The sequence below is a fragment of the Caretta caretta genome, chromosome 6, assembly GCF_965140235.1.
Source record: "Caretta caretta isolate rCarCar2 chromosome 6, rCarCar1.hap1, whole genome shotgun sequence".
Lineage (NCBI taxonomy): Eukaryota > Metazoa > Chordata > Testudines > Cheloniidae > Caretta > Caretta caretta.
Window position 1 is genome coordinate 125,567,173 of NC_134211.1, and position 16,737 is coordinate 125,583,909.

Sequence of the window (16,737 nt, forward strand, 5' to 3'; positions counted from 1 at the left end):
CAGGAATGTGCCCATCACCGAGAGGGGGCAGGAACTTTTCGACCTTAGGCCAGAAACATTTGAAAAACCAAAAGGCTTTGGAAGCATATTTTAAAAGCTGTTAAATTTCAGGCCCAAAAGAAGGTGCTTTTATCCTTTTTAAACTGTGCTAAATTGTATATTGCCAAATGGACGGGGATAAGTAGATGAAGATTTCAGATGCTCAGATCCTATTCTCTCTCCTACCTGTGCTGCCAAACACCTTTCCAACCACCCACCTCCAATTTACACTCCAGCTAATCGCCACCCACGGGCAGAGATGTAGCTACAGCATCAGCCAAGCTGTAGCGTCAGCCAAGCTGTAACACGTTAGAAAAAGAAAACCATGGGTTTGGATCTGAGAGAGGCACAGAGCTCTCCGAGGCCCTGATCCTGCCTTGTGTGCCCTTCCAGCCACATAGCCACTCATTAACGTCACTGGGGCACCGCATGAGTGCAGAGCTCCTTACAGGATCAGGACCTTGAATGGTTGAGTTTCACAGTTCTCCGAAGACCCCGTGTGATGTTGCACTCCATTAGATTTTATGAAAATATGCTAATGAGTGCTAGTATAACGTACCTGGAATATGCTTCATGCAAAAGGTCTCTTGTAAGGTATCATTACAAAGCTTATAATCTACTGAGTGTGGTCATTCTATTTGTATGCATGTATCATTCTTGTATCTGAAACTAGGAATATAAAATATAACTCTGAGGTCCTATTGTAGTTATGCAAAGTGTGGGCCATTAATGGTGGTTTAGAATCTTGACAGCTCCCATCAACTAGGACAATTGACTGTAAATGGCTCTGTTTACTTGCAAGCCTTCCTGTGAGTCAGGCTACGAAGGGTCTCACAGGACATGTGACCATGTTACCTGGTACTGGAATCCATCTTTAACCTTGTGCTTTTCCATTTAGAAGGAGGGGTGGGGACCCAGAGAGACAAAAGATTCCTGCCTTGTGCCAAAGCCATATAAGGGGGTGGAACAGAACAAAGGAGGCTGCAGTCATGAGAAATCCCCTAGCTACTACCTGAGCTGGAACAAGGACTGTACCAGGGGAAAGGATTGGGCCCAGACTAGAAAGGAGTCTAGTCTGTGAAAGCAGTTTATTGGACCATCTCTAAGGGTGAGATTTATCTGTAATCAGTTTCTTAATGTATTAGGCTTAGACTTGCATGTTTTTGTTTTATTTTGCTTTATAAGTTACTGTTATTACTTGGAACCACTTAAATCCTACTTTTTATACTTAATAAAATCACTTTTGTTTATTAATTAACCCAGAGTAAGCAATCAATACCTGGGGAAGCAAACAGCTGTGCATATCTCTTTATCAGTAATATAGAGGGCGGACAATTTATGAGTTTGCCCTGTATAAGCTTTATACAGAGTAAAATGGATTTATTTGGGGTTTGGATCCCATTGGGAACTGGGAATCTGGGTGCTAGAGACAGGATCACTTTCTAAGCCATTTTCAGTTAAGCCTGCAGCTTTTGGGGGACATGGTTCAGACCGGGGTCTGTGTTTGCAGCAGGCTACCAAGTCTGGCTCAACAAGACAGGGTGCTGAAGTCCCAAACTGGCAGGGAAAACAGGCTCAGAGGTAGTCTCGGCACATCAGGTGGCAGTCCCAAGGGGGTCTCTGTGACCCAACCCGTCACACCCTGCTCTTTCGCATGAATTGCTATATGGAAAAACTGATTAACAGGGCCACTGGGTGAACGTGCAAGTCATAACAATGATGATGCTAAGCACTGGAGCAATAGTCTTTAATGCAGCAGTTAGTTGCTGTTAGCAAGTCTTGCAGGTGAAATATCCAGTGTGAGACCAAATAGACCGAGGACATGGGACAGAGTTGTGGTAAACTAAAGATGAGGCAAGAGGTTGGTGGCAAGTAGAGTGATGCAGGCATCTGTGTTGGGCCGACTGGTGACTCCCAGTTGGAGGAGGAAACATGCAGCAGGCTGGGCAGCTGCTGGACTCGATTGATCCAGTGTGACAGTTCCTATGGTTCTGGGGTTCCTTTTCCAGCCCTTCTTGGGTTTGCTTTGGAATATGCTAGCCCCATCTCATTCCATGCCAGAGAGGGATCTGACAGCACCCCTGGCTGCAAGTCCCCACCACCAGATGCAGTGGTGACGGCCATCCTCCTGGCCCACGCACCAGGACTGAGCCAGTCTGCATTCTGCAAACACAAAGGGGGCCAATGCATCATTTATTTGTATTACAGCAGCGTGTAGAGGTCCAAGCTAAGATCAGGGCCCCATGGCGCTCGGTACTGTACAGCACAGATTAAGACACTGATTGCTCCGAAGAGGCTAAATGGACAAGACAGACCAAGGAAGGGTTATTGTCCCTGTTTTACAGCTGGGGAGCTGAAGCCCAGAGAGACCAAGAGAGGAATTTTCAAAAGCTCCTAAGCAAGTTAAGCAATGGGCGTCACACCTGGGTTCTAGCCCAGGGCCCTGTGGATTGCAGGTGTCTACAGGGGCTCCTGTAACAGCTGCGTGACAGCTACAACTCCCTGGGCTACTTCCCCATGGCCTCATTCCAACACCTTCTTTATTCTCACCCCAGGACCTTCCTCCTGATGTCTGATAATGCTTGTACTCCTCAGTCTTTCAGTAGTATGCCTTCTCACTCTCAGCTTCTTGCACCTCTTGCTCCCAGATCCTTGCACGCATACCACAAACTGAAGTGAGCTCCTTTATAAACCCAGGTGCCCTGATTAGCCTGCCTGTCTTAATTGATTCTGGCAGCTTCTTGATTGGCTGCAGGTGTTCTAATCAGGCTGTCTGCCTTAATTGTTTCCAGAAAGTTCCTGATTGTTCTGGAACCTTCCCTATTACCTTACCCAGGGAAAGGGACCTACTTAACCTGGGGCTAATATATCTGCCTTCTATCACTCTCCTGTAGCCATCTGGCCTGACCCTGTCACAGCACCTAAGGTCCACCTCCCCATTTACACTGCTAATTATGTCCCTGCTAGAGGGGTGTACTCCACACACCACTGCAAGTGTGGACATAGTCAATTAATGACTTGCCCAAGGTCATGCAGGGGGTCTGGCAGAGCCAAGAACTGGAGCCAGGACTCCCAAGTCCCAGCCCAGGGCCTTAACCTCAAGACCATCCTTCTTCCCTTAGGCGCTAATAATCAAGTAGATGCTTCACTCAGCAGTCGTCTGGTTTTTGCCTTCCAATGTGCACATCACTTCCTGTCGCCCTGCTTGGTGGCTCACTGAAATACACCATGACTTCTTAAAATTCACTTGCTTTAAAAGCAGTAACATTTGCCCATTTCTGTTGCCTAGCTATGTAAATCGTTAGTTATCAAAGCAACAAGAGGGGACAGACCTATTTTACAAGAGTTATCAGCATGCAAGGACACCAGCACACTAGAAAGGGCTAGACAGCCGGCCAGGAGAGAGCACCTGTGCCCAGAGTTCATTGGACAAATAACTTCATTGCTCTCCACTGAGCCCACTAGCTGTTGTGATGGATTCTGAGCTCACCTTCCTGAGGATCAAGAGCAATTTCACTCAGAGTCAGTGGAGTTATGCCAGTCTTCCGCTGATGTATGCGAGATCGGAATTAAGCTTGTTATGGGACATAGTTAGCAAGCTTTGAACCCGGGAGCACCAAGAATAATTGCCTGGCAACAATACTAATTTTGTGATGCCTCCTGGAGGGTTGCCGTAGTAGGGGACAACCAACCAGGAGATTGGTGGATGGGGTGCAGCAGGTGCTGAGTGCTTGAAGTCAGAGGTGGATTGAAAATTCTGTGATGATTTCCCCAATAGTCAGACATGAATAAATGGATTTACTGCTCGCTGAGTCCGTTCCTACTCACTCATGCTGAGTGAGGGGCACAGAACTAGGCCCCCACAAGGCGTTCTACTGCAGTTAGTCGAGCGACTAGGGCTGCAGAATCGGGCCCCTTTTCATGGCATTGATCCTCTTGTAACACTGTCGTGCATTAACCCAGCTGGGACACGGGTCTTGACGAGGTAGTTGGGTCTAAATCCTGTCACCACCACACTATGGAGCCATGTCAGGGCAGGGCACAGTCTCCTGCCACACAATAGGCTCTAAGCACAAACCAAATAGAATCATGATTGCTGAACGGGGGTAGTCCTTCTGGATCAGGTTTGAGACTGCTGTTGGGACAGACTGTGGAAACTTAACCAGCAAGTGCTGTCCATTCCGAGGCTGCCAGTCCACTTCAGCACTGCTGACAGCTGCCTGTTAAGCAAAAATGAACACCTGGTTATATTAGAGAGACAAGATTTGTAAACATTAAATCCCACCAAATGAGGGTAAATCCATCCTCATCATCGTATCCACGCATTCTACTCCACACCTGAACATAGCCATTATATGAACATACCCCCATATCTCAACGTCTGTACTTTGACCCATTAAACTTTTACCCCCAATCGGGGAGATTGCAGATTATGTATTCCTTATGCCACCCATTCTGAAACCAAATTTCACACCCCTTGATAATCTGTACCTTATTCCCTGATAACCAGAAACTTCTGTGCTTAAACTCTGTACCGTTTTCTTTTTACTTCAACATCATCTTAATAAAATTAAGAAATCTGCTGTTGGGCCAACTTCTGTTGGTAAGAGAGAGAAGCTTTTGAGCTTATACAGAGCTCTTCTCCAGGGTATAAGCATTTTAGAGGGGAAGCCTAAGCATTAAAAAAGGCTACGGGGTTCTCACATGCCAGGATCAGTTAAGTTTATCTCATCCCAGACTATAATGAGCAGCCTTATACGAGGAACAAGCTGGAAGATGGATCCGTGGGAATGAAAACAAGGGGGAAAATATAGACACAATCATTCCATCAATAACCCATAAAGACAAACGCCAGCACAGATGGAAACGAACCCAGGTGACATGCATCCCTGACCTCTGACCTCTATATAATGAGCCAGTCCCAGCGGGCCAGGAACAGTTCGGCTGTAGCCCACAAACAGACTGCATCCATTTTTTTAAAACCTAACTTAAAAGAAAGCTGGTGGTATTTGGGGAACATTAATCCTTTATTTACTGCTCGCTGCATGGAAGCCTTTAGGAAATATACAGCATTGAACTGACGTTTTGAAGGTTTGAACAATGACCTTTAACCTGTAGTGCTTACTTCATTTCCAAATTACAGTAGGCAACTTTCCCAGGTTTATTGGGTTTCTTCAACTTCTACAAATAATTCATATGATGAAAATACTGTGTTCTGTACATTTCTGTGTAGCTGAATTAATTACTTGAGCTGCCCAGTTCTAAAGGGATCTTGTCCGATTTCAGATTTGTTCGGGAGTTCAGTGTTATACTTTCAATAGAATTATGGATTCCTGATTATGGACCCGCTCCCACCCGCTGTAAAGTCAATGAAAGCCTTTCCCTTGACACTGGTGGGAGCTGGTTCTGGCCCAGAAAACTTACTTGTTCTCTTGCTGCCTGTACGAGGAATGCAGCAGTGGGTGATGTTGCATTAATTCAGATGAAATAAATGGACCCAAGGTGTTAACATAACCCAGTCACGATCCAACATTGAACAGTGTTCAACCAGCTTTGGTGTACAGAGACCTCAGCCTGCTTAGCACCATGGTAAATGCACCATTAAAAACCTTGTTACCCTTTGATTAAAGATACAGAAAAGGAGGGAAAAGAGTTAAAGTATTTGGAATGTAGAGTACTTTGTAGGGCTTTCATTTTAACAACACTTTTTGTTTTGTTCGCTGGAGAGAGTTTTAGAGGGAAAAGCCCCCTTGTTTGACAGTCTCTTAGATGGTATCAACAGTCCTTTTGGGGAAAAGAGAAGAAGTTGCAGAGATGGGCGGGAGCCGCTGTTAGAATCTGATCCGGTTTCATCTCAGGTAGTGTTTGGGCTTCAGCTGGAGGGATGTCATATGAGTCCTTTCTCAAAATCAGGATGACAAGGGCCCAGGAAATGGGGGCAGGGAGTGGCAGCCATGATGGTGAAGCTCGCTCCAATAGCCTCCATCTGTTTCCATATTTCCCCCTTAAGTCTCTTTCTTTAACATCTGACCAAGGGAGTGATGGGTGGAATAGCCCATCCTCTCATTATTTTGTTAGGTCTAAAGAGCCAAAATTGGTGTGTCAGATATTAATTTCTTATTCAACACCTTCTGTTCTACCAAGCATGATTTTAACATCTAGTCCTTGAGCAATATCCTTAGCCCCTTTTCGTTTGAGCTAAATTAGTCCAGTCTCCCTTCACCCATCAACATTTGTTGTTATAGGTTATTGTGATATCTTCTGCCCATTCACATACTGTTCACAGCTGAGCTCACAATTAGAGTAACATTGCAGGCCCAGTTATCACAACACGGACCAGGTCATGCACAACAGAGATTTTTTGATACGCTGGGATTCTGAAAGGAACCCAAGGGAGTTAGAATATTCAGTGAGATTTGGATGGTGAATGCTCTCAGACTCCTTTAGAAGTACCAGCCACTCTCTCATTGCAGCCTAGTCAGTGCAATACAAAGTGCATTGCCTTATGGGACTAACTAGTAGCGACCAGTAGTCACATTGATTGACAAATCAGACTGAAACAGACATTGACGTGATTCAGATTCTGAAAATGGCAAAAGCAGATTGTACATTTTAGGTGCTTACAGGGCCCCCATTACATAGTATAAGCACCCTCCAACTTTTTCATGCATTTATCTTACCAGCCCCCTGCTGAGGTTGTGAAGTGCTGTTATGCCCATTTTACAGAAGGGTTATTGAAGCACTGAGGATGTCTGGGGCACAGCAGGAAAATGAACCCTGTTTTCCCAAGCGCTAGGCTAGTACCTGGCCACTCCTTCCTCTCTATCAGCCCAGAAAACCTTTAAAAGGTTTCAGAGTAACAGCCATGTTAGTCTGTATTCGCAAAAAGAAAAGGAGTACTTGTGGCACCTTAGAGACTAACAAATTTGAGCATAAGCTTTCGTGAGCTACAGCTCACTTCATTGGATGCATACTGTGGAAAATACAGAAGAGGTTTTCTCTCCTCCCACCCCACTCTCCTGCTGGTAATAGCTTATCTAAAGTGATCACTCTCCTCACAATGTGTATGATAATCAAGGTGGGCCATTTCCAGCACAAATCCAGGTTTTCTCCCCACCCCCCCACAAACCCACTCTCCTGGATTTGTGCTGGAAATGGCCCACCTTGATTATCATACACATTGTGAGGAGAGTGATCACTTTAGATAAGCTATTACCAGCAGGAGAGAGGGGTGGGGGGAGAGAAAACCTTTTGTAGTGATAAACACCGATTTTTTTCATGATCTGTGTGTATAAAAACATCCTCACTGTATTTTCCACTTTTATGCATCCGATGAAGTGAGTTGTAGCTCACGAAAGCTTATGCTCAAATAAATTGGTTAGTCTCTAAGGTGCCACAAGTCCTCCTTTTCTTTTTGCGAATACAGACTAACACAGTTGTTACTCTGAAACCTGTCATTATGCAAGGCACTGCATTTAGCCATATGGAGTGGAAATCTATCAACTGCATGAAAAAACTTGTACAGATACAGACAGACGTCATCTTTCTTTCCAAATGCAAACAGATGGACATCAAACCAAAAGGACTGAAGGTAAAAAAATCCATTACAATCTACATACCACACAGACTATGCTGACAGCTTGTGCCACACGCTCTCAAAGAAACTGCGGAACCACCTGATCAACATCCTCTACAGCAAACAGGGAAAGATTAAGAATGAGCTTTCAAAACTGGATACTCTCATAAAAAAACCAACCTTCCACACAAACTTCTTCGTGGCTGGAATTTACTAAAACTAGACAAGCCATTTACAACACACACTTTGCTTCTCTACAAAAGAAAAAGGACATTAAACTTTCTAAAATACTACATGCTACAAGGGGCCACAGCAGTGGTTCCCTCAACCCACCCAGCAATATTGTTAATCTATCCAACTATACTCTTAGCCCAGCAGAAGCAGCTGTCCTATCTCAGGGCCTCTCCTTCTGCCCCTCCACCCTCACGAACATGATACAGTTCTGTGGTGACCTAGAATCCTATTTTCGACGTCTCCGACTCAAGTAATATTTCCAACACACCTCTGAACAACATACTAATCCACAGAGACCTCCCTACCAACACCACAAAAAGAAGGATTCAAGGTGGACTCCTCCTGAAGGTCGAAACAGCAGACTGGACTTCTACATAGAGTGCTTCCGCCGATGTGCACGGGCTGAAATTGTGGAAAAGCAGCATCACCCTTGCCCCACAACCTCAGCCATGCAGAACACAATGCCATCCACAGCCTCAGAAACAACTCTGACATCATAATCAAAAAGGCTGACAAAGGAGGTGCTGTCGTCATCATGAATAGGTCGGAATATGAACAAGAGGCTGCTCGGCAGCTCTCCAACACCACTTTCTACAAGCCATTACCCTCTGATCCCACTGAGGGTTACCAAAAGAAACTACAGCATTTGCTCAAGAAACTCCCTGAAAAAGCACAAGATCAAATCCGCACAGACACCCCTGGAACCCCGACCTGGGATATTCTATCTACTACCCAAGATCCATAAACCTGGAAATCCTGGGCGCCCCATCATCTCAGGCATTGGCACCCTGACAGCAGGATTGTCTGGCTATGTAGACTCCCTCCTCAGGCCCTACGCTACCAGCACTCCCAGCTACCTTCGAGACACCACTGACTTCCTGAGGAAACTACAATCCATCGGTGATCTTCCTGATAACACCATCCTGGCCACTATGGATGTAGAAGCCCTCTACGCCAACATTCCACACAAAGATGGACTACAAGCCGTCAGGAACACTATCCCCAATAATGTCACGGCTAACCTGGTGGCTGAACTTTGTGACTTTGTCCTTACCCATAACTGTTTTACATTTGGGGACAATGTATACCTTCAAATCAGCGGCACTGCTATGGGTACCCACATGGCCCCACAGTATGCCAACATTTTTATGGCTGACTTAGAACAATGCTTTCTCAGCTCTCGTCCCCTAATGCCCCTACTCTACTTGTGCTACATTGATGACATCATCATCTGGACCCATGGAAAAGAAGCCCTTGAGGAATTCCACCATGATTTCAACAATTTCCATCCCACCATCAACCTCAGCCTGGACCAGTCCACACAAGAGATCCACTTCCTAGACACTAAGGTGCTAATAAACGATGGTGACATAAACACCACCCTATACCGGAAACCTACTGACCGCTATTCCTACCTACATGCCTCCAGCTTTCACCCTGACCACACCACACGATCCATTGTCTACAGCCAAGCTCTGCGATACAACCGCATTTGCTCCAACCCCTCAGACAGAGACAGACAACTACAAGATCTCTGTCAAGCTTTCTTACAACTACAATACCCACCTGCGGAAGTAAAGAAACAGATTGATAGAGCCAGAAGAGTTCCCAGAAGTTACCTACTACAGGACAGGCCTAACAAAGAAAATAACAGAACGCCACTAGCCGTCACCTTCAGCCCCCAACTAAAACCCCTCCAACGCATTATCAAGGATCTACAACCTATCCTGAAGGATGACCCAACACTCTCACAAATCTTGGGAGACAGGCCAGTCCTTGCCTACGGACAGCCCCCCAACCTGAAGCAAATACTCACCAGCAACCACATACCACACAACAGAACCATTAACCCAGGAACCTATCCTTGCAACAAAGCCCATTGCCAACTGTGCCCACATATCTATTCAGGGGATACCATCACAAGGCCTAATAACATCAGCCACACTATCAGAGGCTCGTTCACCTGCACATCCACCAATGTGATATATGCCATCATGTGCCAGCAATGCCCCTCTGCCATGTACATTGGTCAGACTGGACAGTGTCTACATAAAAGACTAAATGGACACAAATCAGATGTCAAGAATTATAACATTCATAAACCAGTCGGAGAACACTTCAATCTCTCTCGTCGCGCGATTACAGACATGAAAGTTGCGATATTACAACAGAAAAACTTCAAAACCAGACTCCAGTGAGAGACTGCTGAATTGGAATTCATTTGCAAATTGGACACAATTAACTTAGGCTTGAATAGAGACTGGGAATGGCTAAGTCATTATGCAAGGTAACCTATTTCCCCTTGTTTTTTCCTAGCCCCCTCACCCCCCACGTTCCTCAGACGCTCTTGTTAAACCCTGGATTTGTGCTGGAAGTGGCCCACCTTGGTTATCATGCACATTGTAAGGAGATGCCACAAGTACTCCTTTTCTTATTGTAAGGAGAGTGATCACTTTAGATAAGCTATTACCAGCAGGAGAGTGGGGTAGGGGGAGAGAAAACCTTTTGTAGTGATAAACACCCATTTTTCCTGGTTTGTGTATATAAAAACCATCTTATGTATTTTCCACAGTATACAGCCGATGAAGAGAGCTGTAGCTCACGAAAGCTTATGCTCAAATAAATTTGTTAACCTTTAAAAGGCAACCTACCATGGAAGCAAAATTGGCTTGTGCTCTTTCCTGGACAAACAAGCCCTGAAAGTGTGGATTCTTTTTGAAAGGGGGTGTTTGTGCAGGTGTTTTGCACATTACAAATGTGGGTCCTGTCTCCTGTATTTCCTGAAAGGCTCCATGGCCGACGAGAGAACTAGTAAGGCAGGGACAATATTGCAGGATGCATACTGATATTCCACTCTAAAGCATCCTTTCGGGAAAGTCATTTCCTTGTGTTGTCTTAGCTTATGCATGCAGTGTAGGTCTAGCTGTGTCAGTTCGAGGATGTTAGAGAGACAAGGTGGGTGAGGTAATATCTTTTATTGGACCAGCTTCTGTTGGTGAGAGAAAAATCTTTTGAGCCACACAGAGCTCTTCGGCTCTGGGAAAGGTACTCCAAGCATCACAGCAAAATGCAAGGTGGAACAGATTGTTTAGCATAAGTAGTGAGCACATATTGTAAGGGACAATTCAAGGTAGAGTGGCCTGTTGAAACCTCTGTAGGCATAGGACAAAACCAGGGTGTTAGTGGTCTAGATGAGTGGTTGCAGCCAGTTGTGATAAACCATAAATCCAGTGTCTCTGTTCAGTCCATGATTCTGAGAGTCTAGCAGAGTAATGAATTTAAGCTCCCAGGCTCATCTTTTGCAAGTGTGGTACAGGTTTCCTGTGAGGATGAGGACTGAGAGGTCAGACACAGAGTGATTGCTTTGTGAAAAGTGTTCGCCTCACAGGAAAATGATAAAAGCCAAAGAACAAAAACAAAAACCAATCCTATCAATTTCCTGTGTAAGCTCATTTGAGAGTGTAGTGATTGCCTGGTTTCACCCACAGGGTTGTTACTGGGGAATTTAATGCACTGGATGAGGTACAGCACATGTTGTGATCAGGAGCGCTGGAACCAGGCCAGGAGAGCCATGGTCCCCGCACTTTTAAAAGTGGGAGGGCTACGCCCACCCATTTTTTAACTTAGGCTTAGTTTGGGTATCAGAGAGCCATGTTGCCCCCCAAAGTGCATGCCTCTGGCAGGCACAGAGTGGCACAGGCAGGGCCTGAGCTTCATGGCGGGGAGCCGATCTGCTGCAAAGTGTGGCATCTGCCTGCAATGCCAGCCTCTTCACAGTGAGGAGGATGAGGGGGGACTTAGCCCCCCCCCTTGCCATGAGGCCCAGCCCCTTTCAGTGGCCCCGCCTCTGCACCCTGATGCCCCACCCCCTGACCAGGCCAGAAGTCAGAGCTGGGCCATGGTAAGAGCGACCCAGGGAGCCCAGGCCACTGTGGGGAGCTCTAGACCCTCCACCAGCCCTGGGGCAGGGTCCGGGGTGTCCAAAAGCAGCCCCTGGCCCGTATTCCTGCCCCCGGGGGAGCACCGCACAATTCAGCTCTTGTATGAAACCAGGTAGCTGAAACAGGTGCCACCACACAAAACACAGGCACATGCAAGGAACATGTGGGCAGTGGGGTTTTGCTTTGTATTGTTTTAACAGAGCAGAAGGGGTGTGTGGGAGAGAGAGAGAGAGAGAAGCAAAGCCACGACTCACCGGCATGGCGCCTCCTGCTGGTCATCTCGGGAATTAGCTCTTTCCAGCCTTCGGCGCGCCCTCTGCAGGCCAGTGTCTCATCTGCCGCTGGCATCCATGTCCCTTCTGGACCCCGGTGCCCTTTACCCTGGGGTTCTGCCCCAGCAGTACCCCCACACTCTGGGTTGCCCCTTCCTGGGGAACCCCCACCCCTCTAAACCCACCTTGCCTCAGTGGCTACTGCCAGTCATAATCTAGCCCCCGCTCACTAGGGCAGACTGCAGTGTAGTGGCCACTCATCATTGGCAAGGGGTTAGGACCAGCTGCCTCTGCCTATTCCCAGGCTGCCCCTCTGCAGCCCCAGTACCTTTCTGGGCCTTTACCAAGGCCTGCAGCCTGGGGGTTTACCAGGCTGGAGCTCCCCAGCTCCCTTTGCCCTTCCCCAGCACTGCTCCGCTTAAGGTACCTTACTCTCAGGTAGCTACCCCTTCCCACTCCCAGGCTAGAGTGAGACTCCTCAGCTTCTGGCCCACAGCCCTCTTATAGGGCCAGCTGTGGCCTGACTGAGCCTGCCACAGCTGTGGTCAGCTACATAGTCTGCTTCCCCCAACTATTCTTAATCCCTTTTCCCAGCCCCAACCCCCTCCAGGGCTGCTTTAGCCCCTTCAGTGACCACCCTGTTACAGAGGGAGACACACAAGCAGTGAAAAACCACCACAGAAACAGATTCAGAGAAGGGGCAGAAAGCCCAGGGCAGAGACTGGAGATGTTCTGGGAACACAGCCCCCCCTTCCCCCCCCCAAAAAAAAGTAAAGAGAGCATTTGGCTCTGAGCACTGAGTTGAAGGGGCTTGGAACTGTGAGCAAAGAAATCATCTCCTGTTCAATTCTTACCATGTTCAAGGAAATGACTGTGTACATTCTCTGTAAATAAACAAGCCTGCATCAAAGAAACACCTGATTCCCTCATCAATTTCTCCTTCTAATGGAGGCAACCCACAGGACCCCAAATTTTGGCTAGCTGCTTGGGTCACAAAGGGGTAACAGTATCTACTCATCCGTCTGCGTTGCAGTGACGCTTCCATTCAATGCCATATTGCATTCATGGACCAAATCAGCAACAGAAAAGCCATCACCAAGCTCATCAGTCTCTTGCTCACAGAACAAAGTGGAAGTCAAATCATTTCCATCTGTTCAATCATTTAAATTCCTCATTCAATTCTCAACTTTTCTTTTCTTTTTAATTTGCCCATTTCTCAAAATGGTGAAATGAAAAACTGGAGATGGGCTTCATCTGAGCCTTCCCCACATTAAAGGCCCTCAGCAAAGCCTATTGAAGTTAGTGGAAAGACTCCCACGGCTTTAAGATCAGGCCCAATGTGCAAAGCTCAGAATGACATTGGGCAATTAGAACCCCGTACTCACACATGCCCTAGGTCTCATAACCAATGCATGAGGAACTAGTTCATCCTGGCAGCAAGCTCACGCTGAGGAGATACCACGTGGGCTAACTGGGGCCAGCCCAGTGCCACTCAGTGTCTCTGAAGTATCACCAAGGCCACTCCATAGGGTGGAGCCTTGACCTCAGAGATCTAGGGAAGGAAGGACAGACTGCACTTAGTCTTGGAGACCTCAAACAGGAGGAACCCACTGGTGGGCATAGCAAACAGAGAGGCAGTTCAGGGAGCATCTTAGCTGGAGCCACATAAGGCTCAGACTGATGGAATATTTTTGCCCTGCTGGCTTAAACCAGAAATTCTCAGTGCAAAGTCGCCACCAGCTCTCCCTTAGACCGAAAGTTCTCCCGTAACACACGGTGCAGGCTAGAGAGAGGCGGCCCGCCACCACCACCCCCAGGATCCTGCCTAGGAGGAAATGTGTCTCATGAGACTGCCCCAGGGAGCAGCATTTCAGATCAAATGTGTCTAAAGCCTTCATGTTATTTTATGCTGGTGGTACAGGACTATGTAATTATCTCTGGGCGTGTAGGCTTCACACAGTGGAGCTCACAGCAGGCTCTGCGTCAGCTAAGACTTATGTAAGTATTCTTTCCAGCAGTGAGTATGCTGCACCCACCCACAGCTTTGCTTTAGATCCAAAAAGGTAAAAAAAATTCAGGCCAAGCCATAGTGGGAGGATTCTGTCCTTCATTAGCAATGCAGAGAGATCCCTGTTCACAGAGCATGTTCTTGGCTTTATAAATCCCGTGGGATCTCCCTGAGACCCCGACTGACCTCTGGCTGGGTATCTCCCATTGCTTTGTTGATTGACATTGCTTTAGGTAACTATGGTCAGCTGCAGCAGGGAAGGCCGAAGTCGTGACCAGAATCTATAGAGGTTGCCATGACAGCAGAAAAATGCAATCAGCCTTCGCAAACAGCTCTCAGAAGCCTCTAAAGCATCCAAGCTACCAATGCAAAACATACAGAATGGGGATCACTTGCATTCATACCTGTTTTATGTCCCTGTTTGCTCTGTAATAGGTTTGTACAGAGCAATAAAACGGGCACATATGGACAGAGACAGAAAGCTAGGACTGCTCTTTGCTGCAAGCTTGCCGAACACGGCTGAGTTTTTCCCCCTTTGAGAGCATTGGGCAACTGCCTCTCTATACTCCCGAGCCTGGAGCAGGTTTCAGCAGCAATGGAGAAGACAGGATATACATGACAGATCATAAAAAGGAATCAGTGATAGGAGTTCACACCTCCTCCCCCCCACAGCAGATTCTCATTGACAGAGAAAGGCTTGAGGTGAGCTACCAAGCATTAATAGCTTTGCTAGGCTGTGTACATGGGTGAATTAACTGTCCAGTTTTTAATCTTAAGTATATGAATACACTGGATAAGCTATTACCAGCAGGAGAGTGAGTTTGTGTGTGTGGTTTTTGGAGGGGGGTGGGGGAGTGAGAAAACCTGGATTTGTGCTGGAAATGGCCCACCTTGATTATCATACACATTTTAAAGAGAGTGGTCATTTTGGATGGGCTATTACCAGCAGGAGAGTGAGTTTGGGGGGGGGGGCCGGAGGGTGAGAAAACCTGGATTTGTGCTGGAAATGGCCCAACTTGATGATCACTTTAGATAAGCTATTACCAGCAGGAGAGTGGGGTGGGAGGAGGTATTGTTTCATGGTCTCTGTGTATATAATGTCTTCTGCAGTTTCCACAGTATGCATCCGATGAAGTGACCTGTAGTTCACGAAAGCTCATGCTCAAATAAATTGGTTAGTCTCTAAGGTGCCACAAGTACTCCTTTTCTTTTTGTGAATACAGACTAACACGGCTGTTACTCTGAAACCGAATACATTTGTGTGTCATTCAGCCACAACTCCCATCTTCTCACGTCTTGATTACTGAAACCTCCTTCTCTCTGGCCTGGACAAATGCAGTCTTGCCCTCGGATTTCCCTTCAGAAGGCTGCTGCAAAGATAATTCACCTAGCCCATGCTTTGACCATGTCACACACACCCTTTGTATCCCTCCTCTGACTCCCTGTTCTCTAACATGTCAACCATAAGCTACTTGTCTTCACTTTCAAGGACCTTCACGGCCGAACCCCACTCTACCTCCCCTCTCTCATTCACCATCGATATGTCAGCTCCTGCCCCCACTCAGCCCATTATCCCAGCCTCCAGCACCCACTTGTTACATTTTCAAATCAGCCCCTTTGTGCTTTCTCCCGGGCTGCTTCTCACACTTGGGAAGAGCTCCCTGTAAACATCCACCAAACTCGCTCCTTGTCCTCCTTCAAATCCCTCCTCAAACCTCCCCTTTGCTGTGATGCCTGCATGAACCTGGATGACAGGCTGCTGTGCACAGAGCTCACAGCCGATCAATGCTGACCAGTATTGTCTCTTTGTTTCCTTGTACCCCTGGCTGCCTGTATCCAGCTATTGTCTCTTAGCTTGCACTGGGATTGTAAGCTCCTTGGGCTGAGACTGACCTTTGTTCTGTGCACCCTGGGGTCCTGGTCTGTGACTAGGGGTCCTAGGCATTACAATAATAGAATGGCTCCCCCAGAAAGCCGTTAAGCTCCAGGATAATCTTTTCAAAAACACCCAAGTCCCATTTTCACAAGTGATTCTGGCTCCTAAATATCCCTTAGAGCCAATGGGATTTAGGAACCTATGGCCCCAGCACCTCAAAGGTATTTAGGCTCTTAATTGCCATTGAAAACTAATCTTGACTCATGTGCCTAAGTCCCTTTGAAAACGTTAGCCCTACACTGCAAATAAAAGGCACATTATACAGCCGTTGCTTTAACAGTCAGTAAGGGTTAAATATTGACCTAATAGATAGTATATGTGTGCAAAGGACACACTAATAGGTCTTCTTATAGTTACTATCGTATTGCAGGTAAAGACCCGGGCCTCATTGTGTTAGGTGCTGTACGAAAATGAAATAAAAAAAAGACAGTCTGTAAGCTCTTTAGGGCTAAGTATGACAAGAGAAAATAGGAGCATATAGACAGATGGTGGGGGGCACAAAGTGATTATGAGACAGGCCCGGTCTGCACGATTTGGGCGTAAAATTTTACACTGAACTGACCCATTAACCCAAACATTGAATGCTTCAGCTGCAGTCACAATTTTGCACACATCACCACAGGCACCTTCGAAAGACAGCCCACAGAGCAACACCACGCTGCAGCCTTGACTCTGTTCCCTTTAAACTAACTGCCTGGGAGAAAGGCCGTTATTTTGCCAGGTGGATGCAT

The 16,737-nt window shown here is 46.8% G+C and overlaps 1 long non-coding RNA gene across 1 annotated transcript; it reads right to left on the minus strand.

The window, feature by feature from the left end:
- Positions 1 to 1,335: 1,335 nt before the first annotated feature.
- LOC142072602 (uncharacterized) lies at positions 1,336 to 15,977 on the minus strand. Its single transcript, XR_012669122.1, has 2 exons — positions 15,663 to 15,977; positions 1,336 to 4,259 (listed from the first exon to the last, which is right to left on the minus strand). It is a non-coding gene; the product is annotated as an uncharacterized LOC142072602 (long non-coding RNA).
- Positions 15,978 to 16,737: the final 760 nt, after the last annotated feature.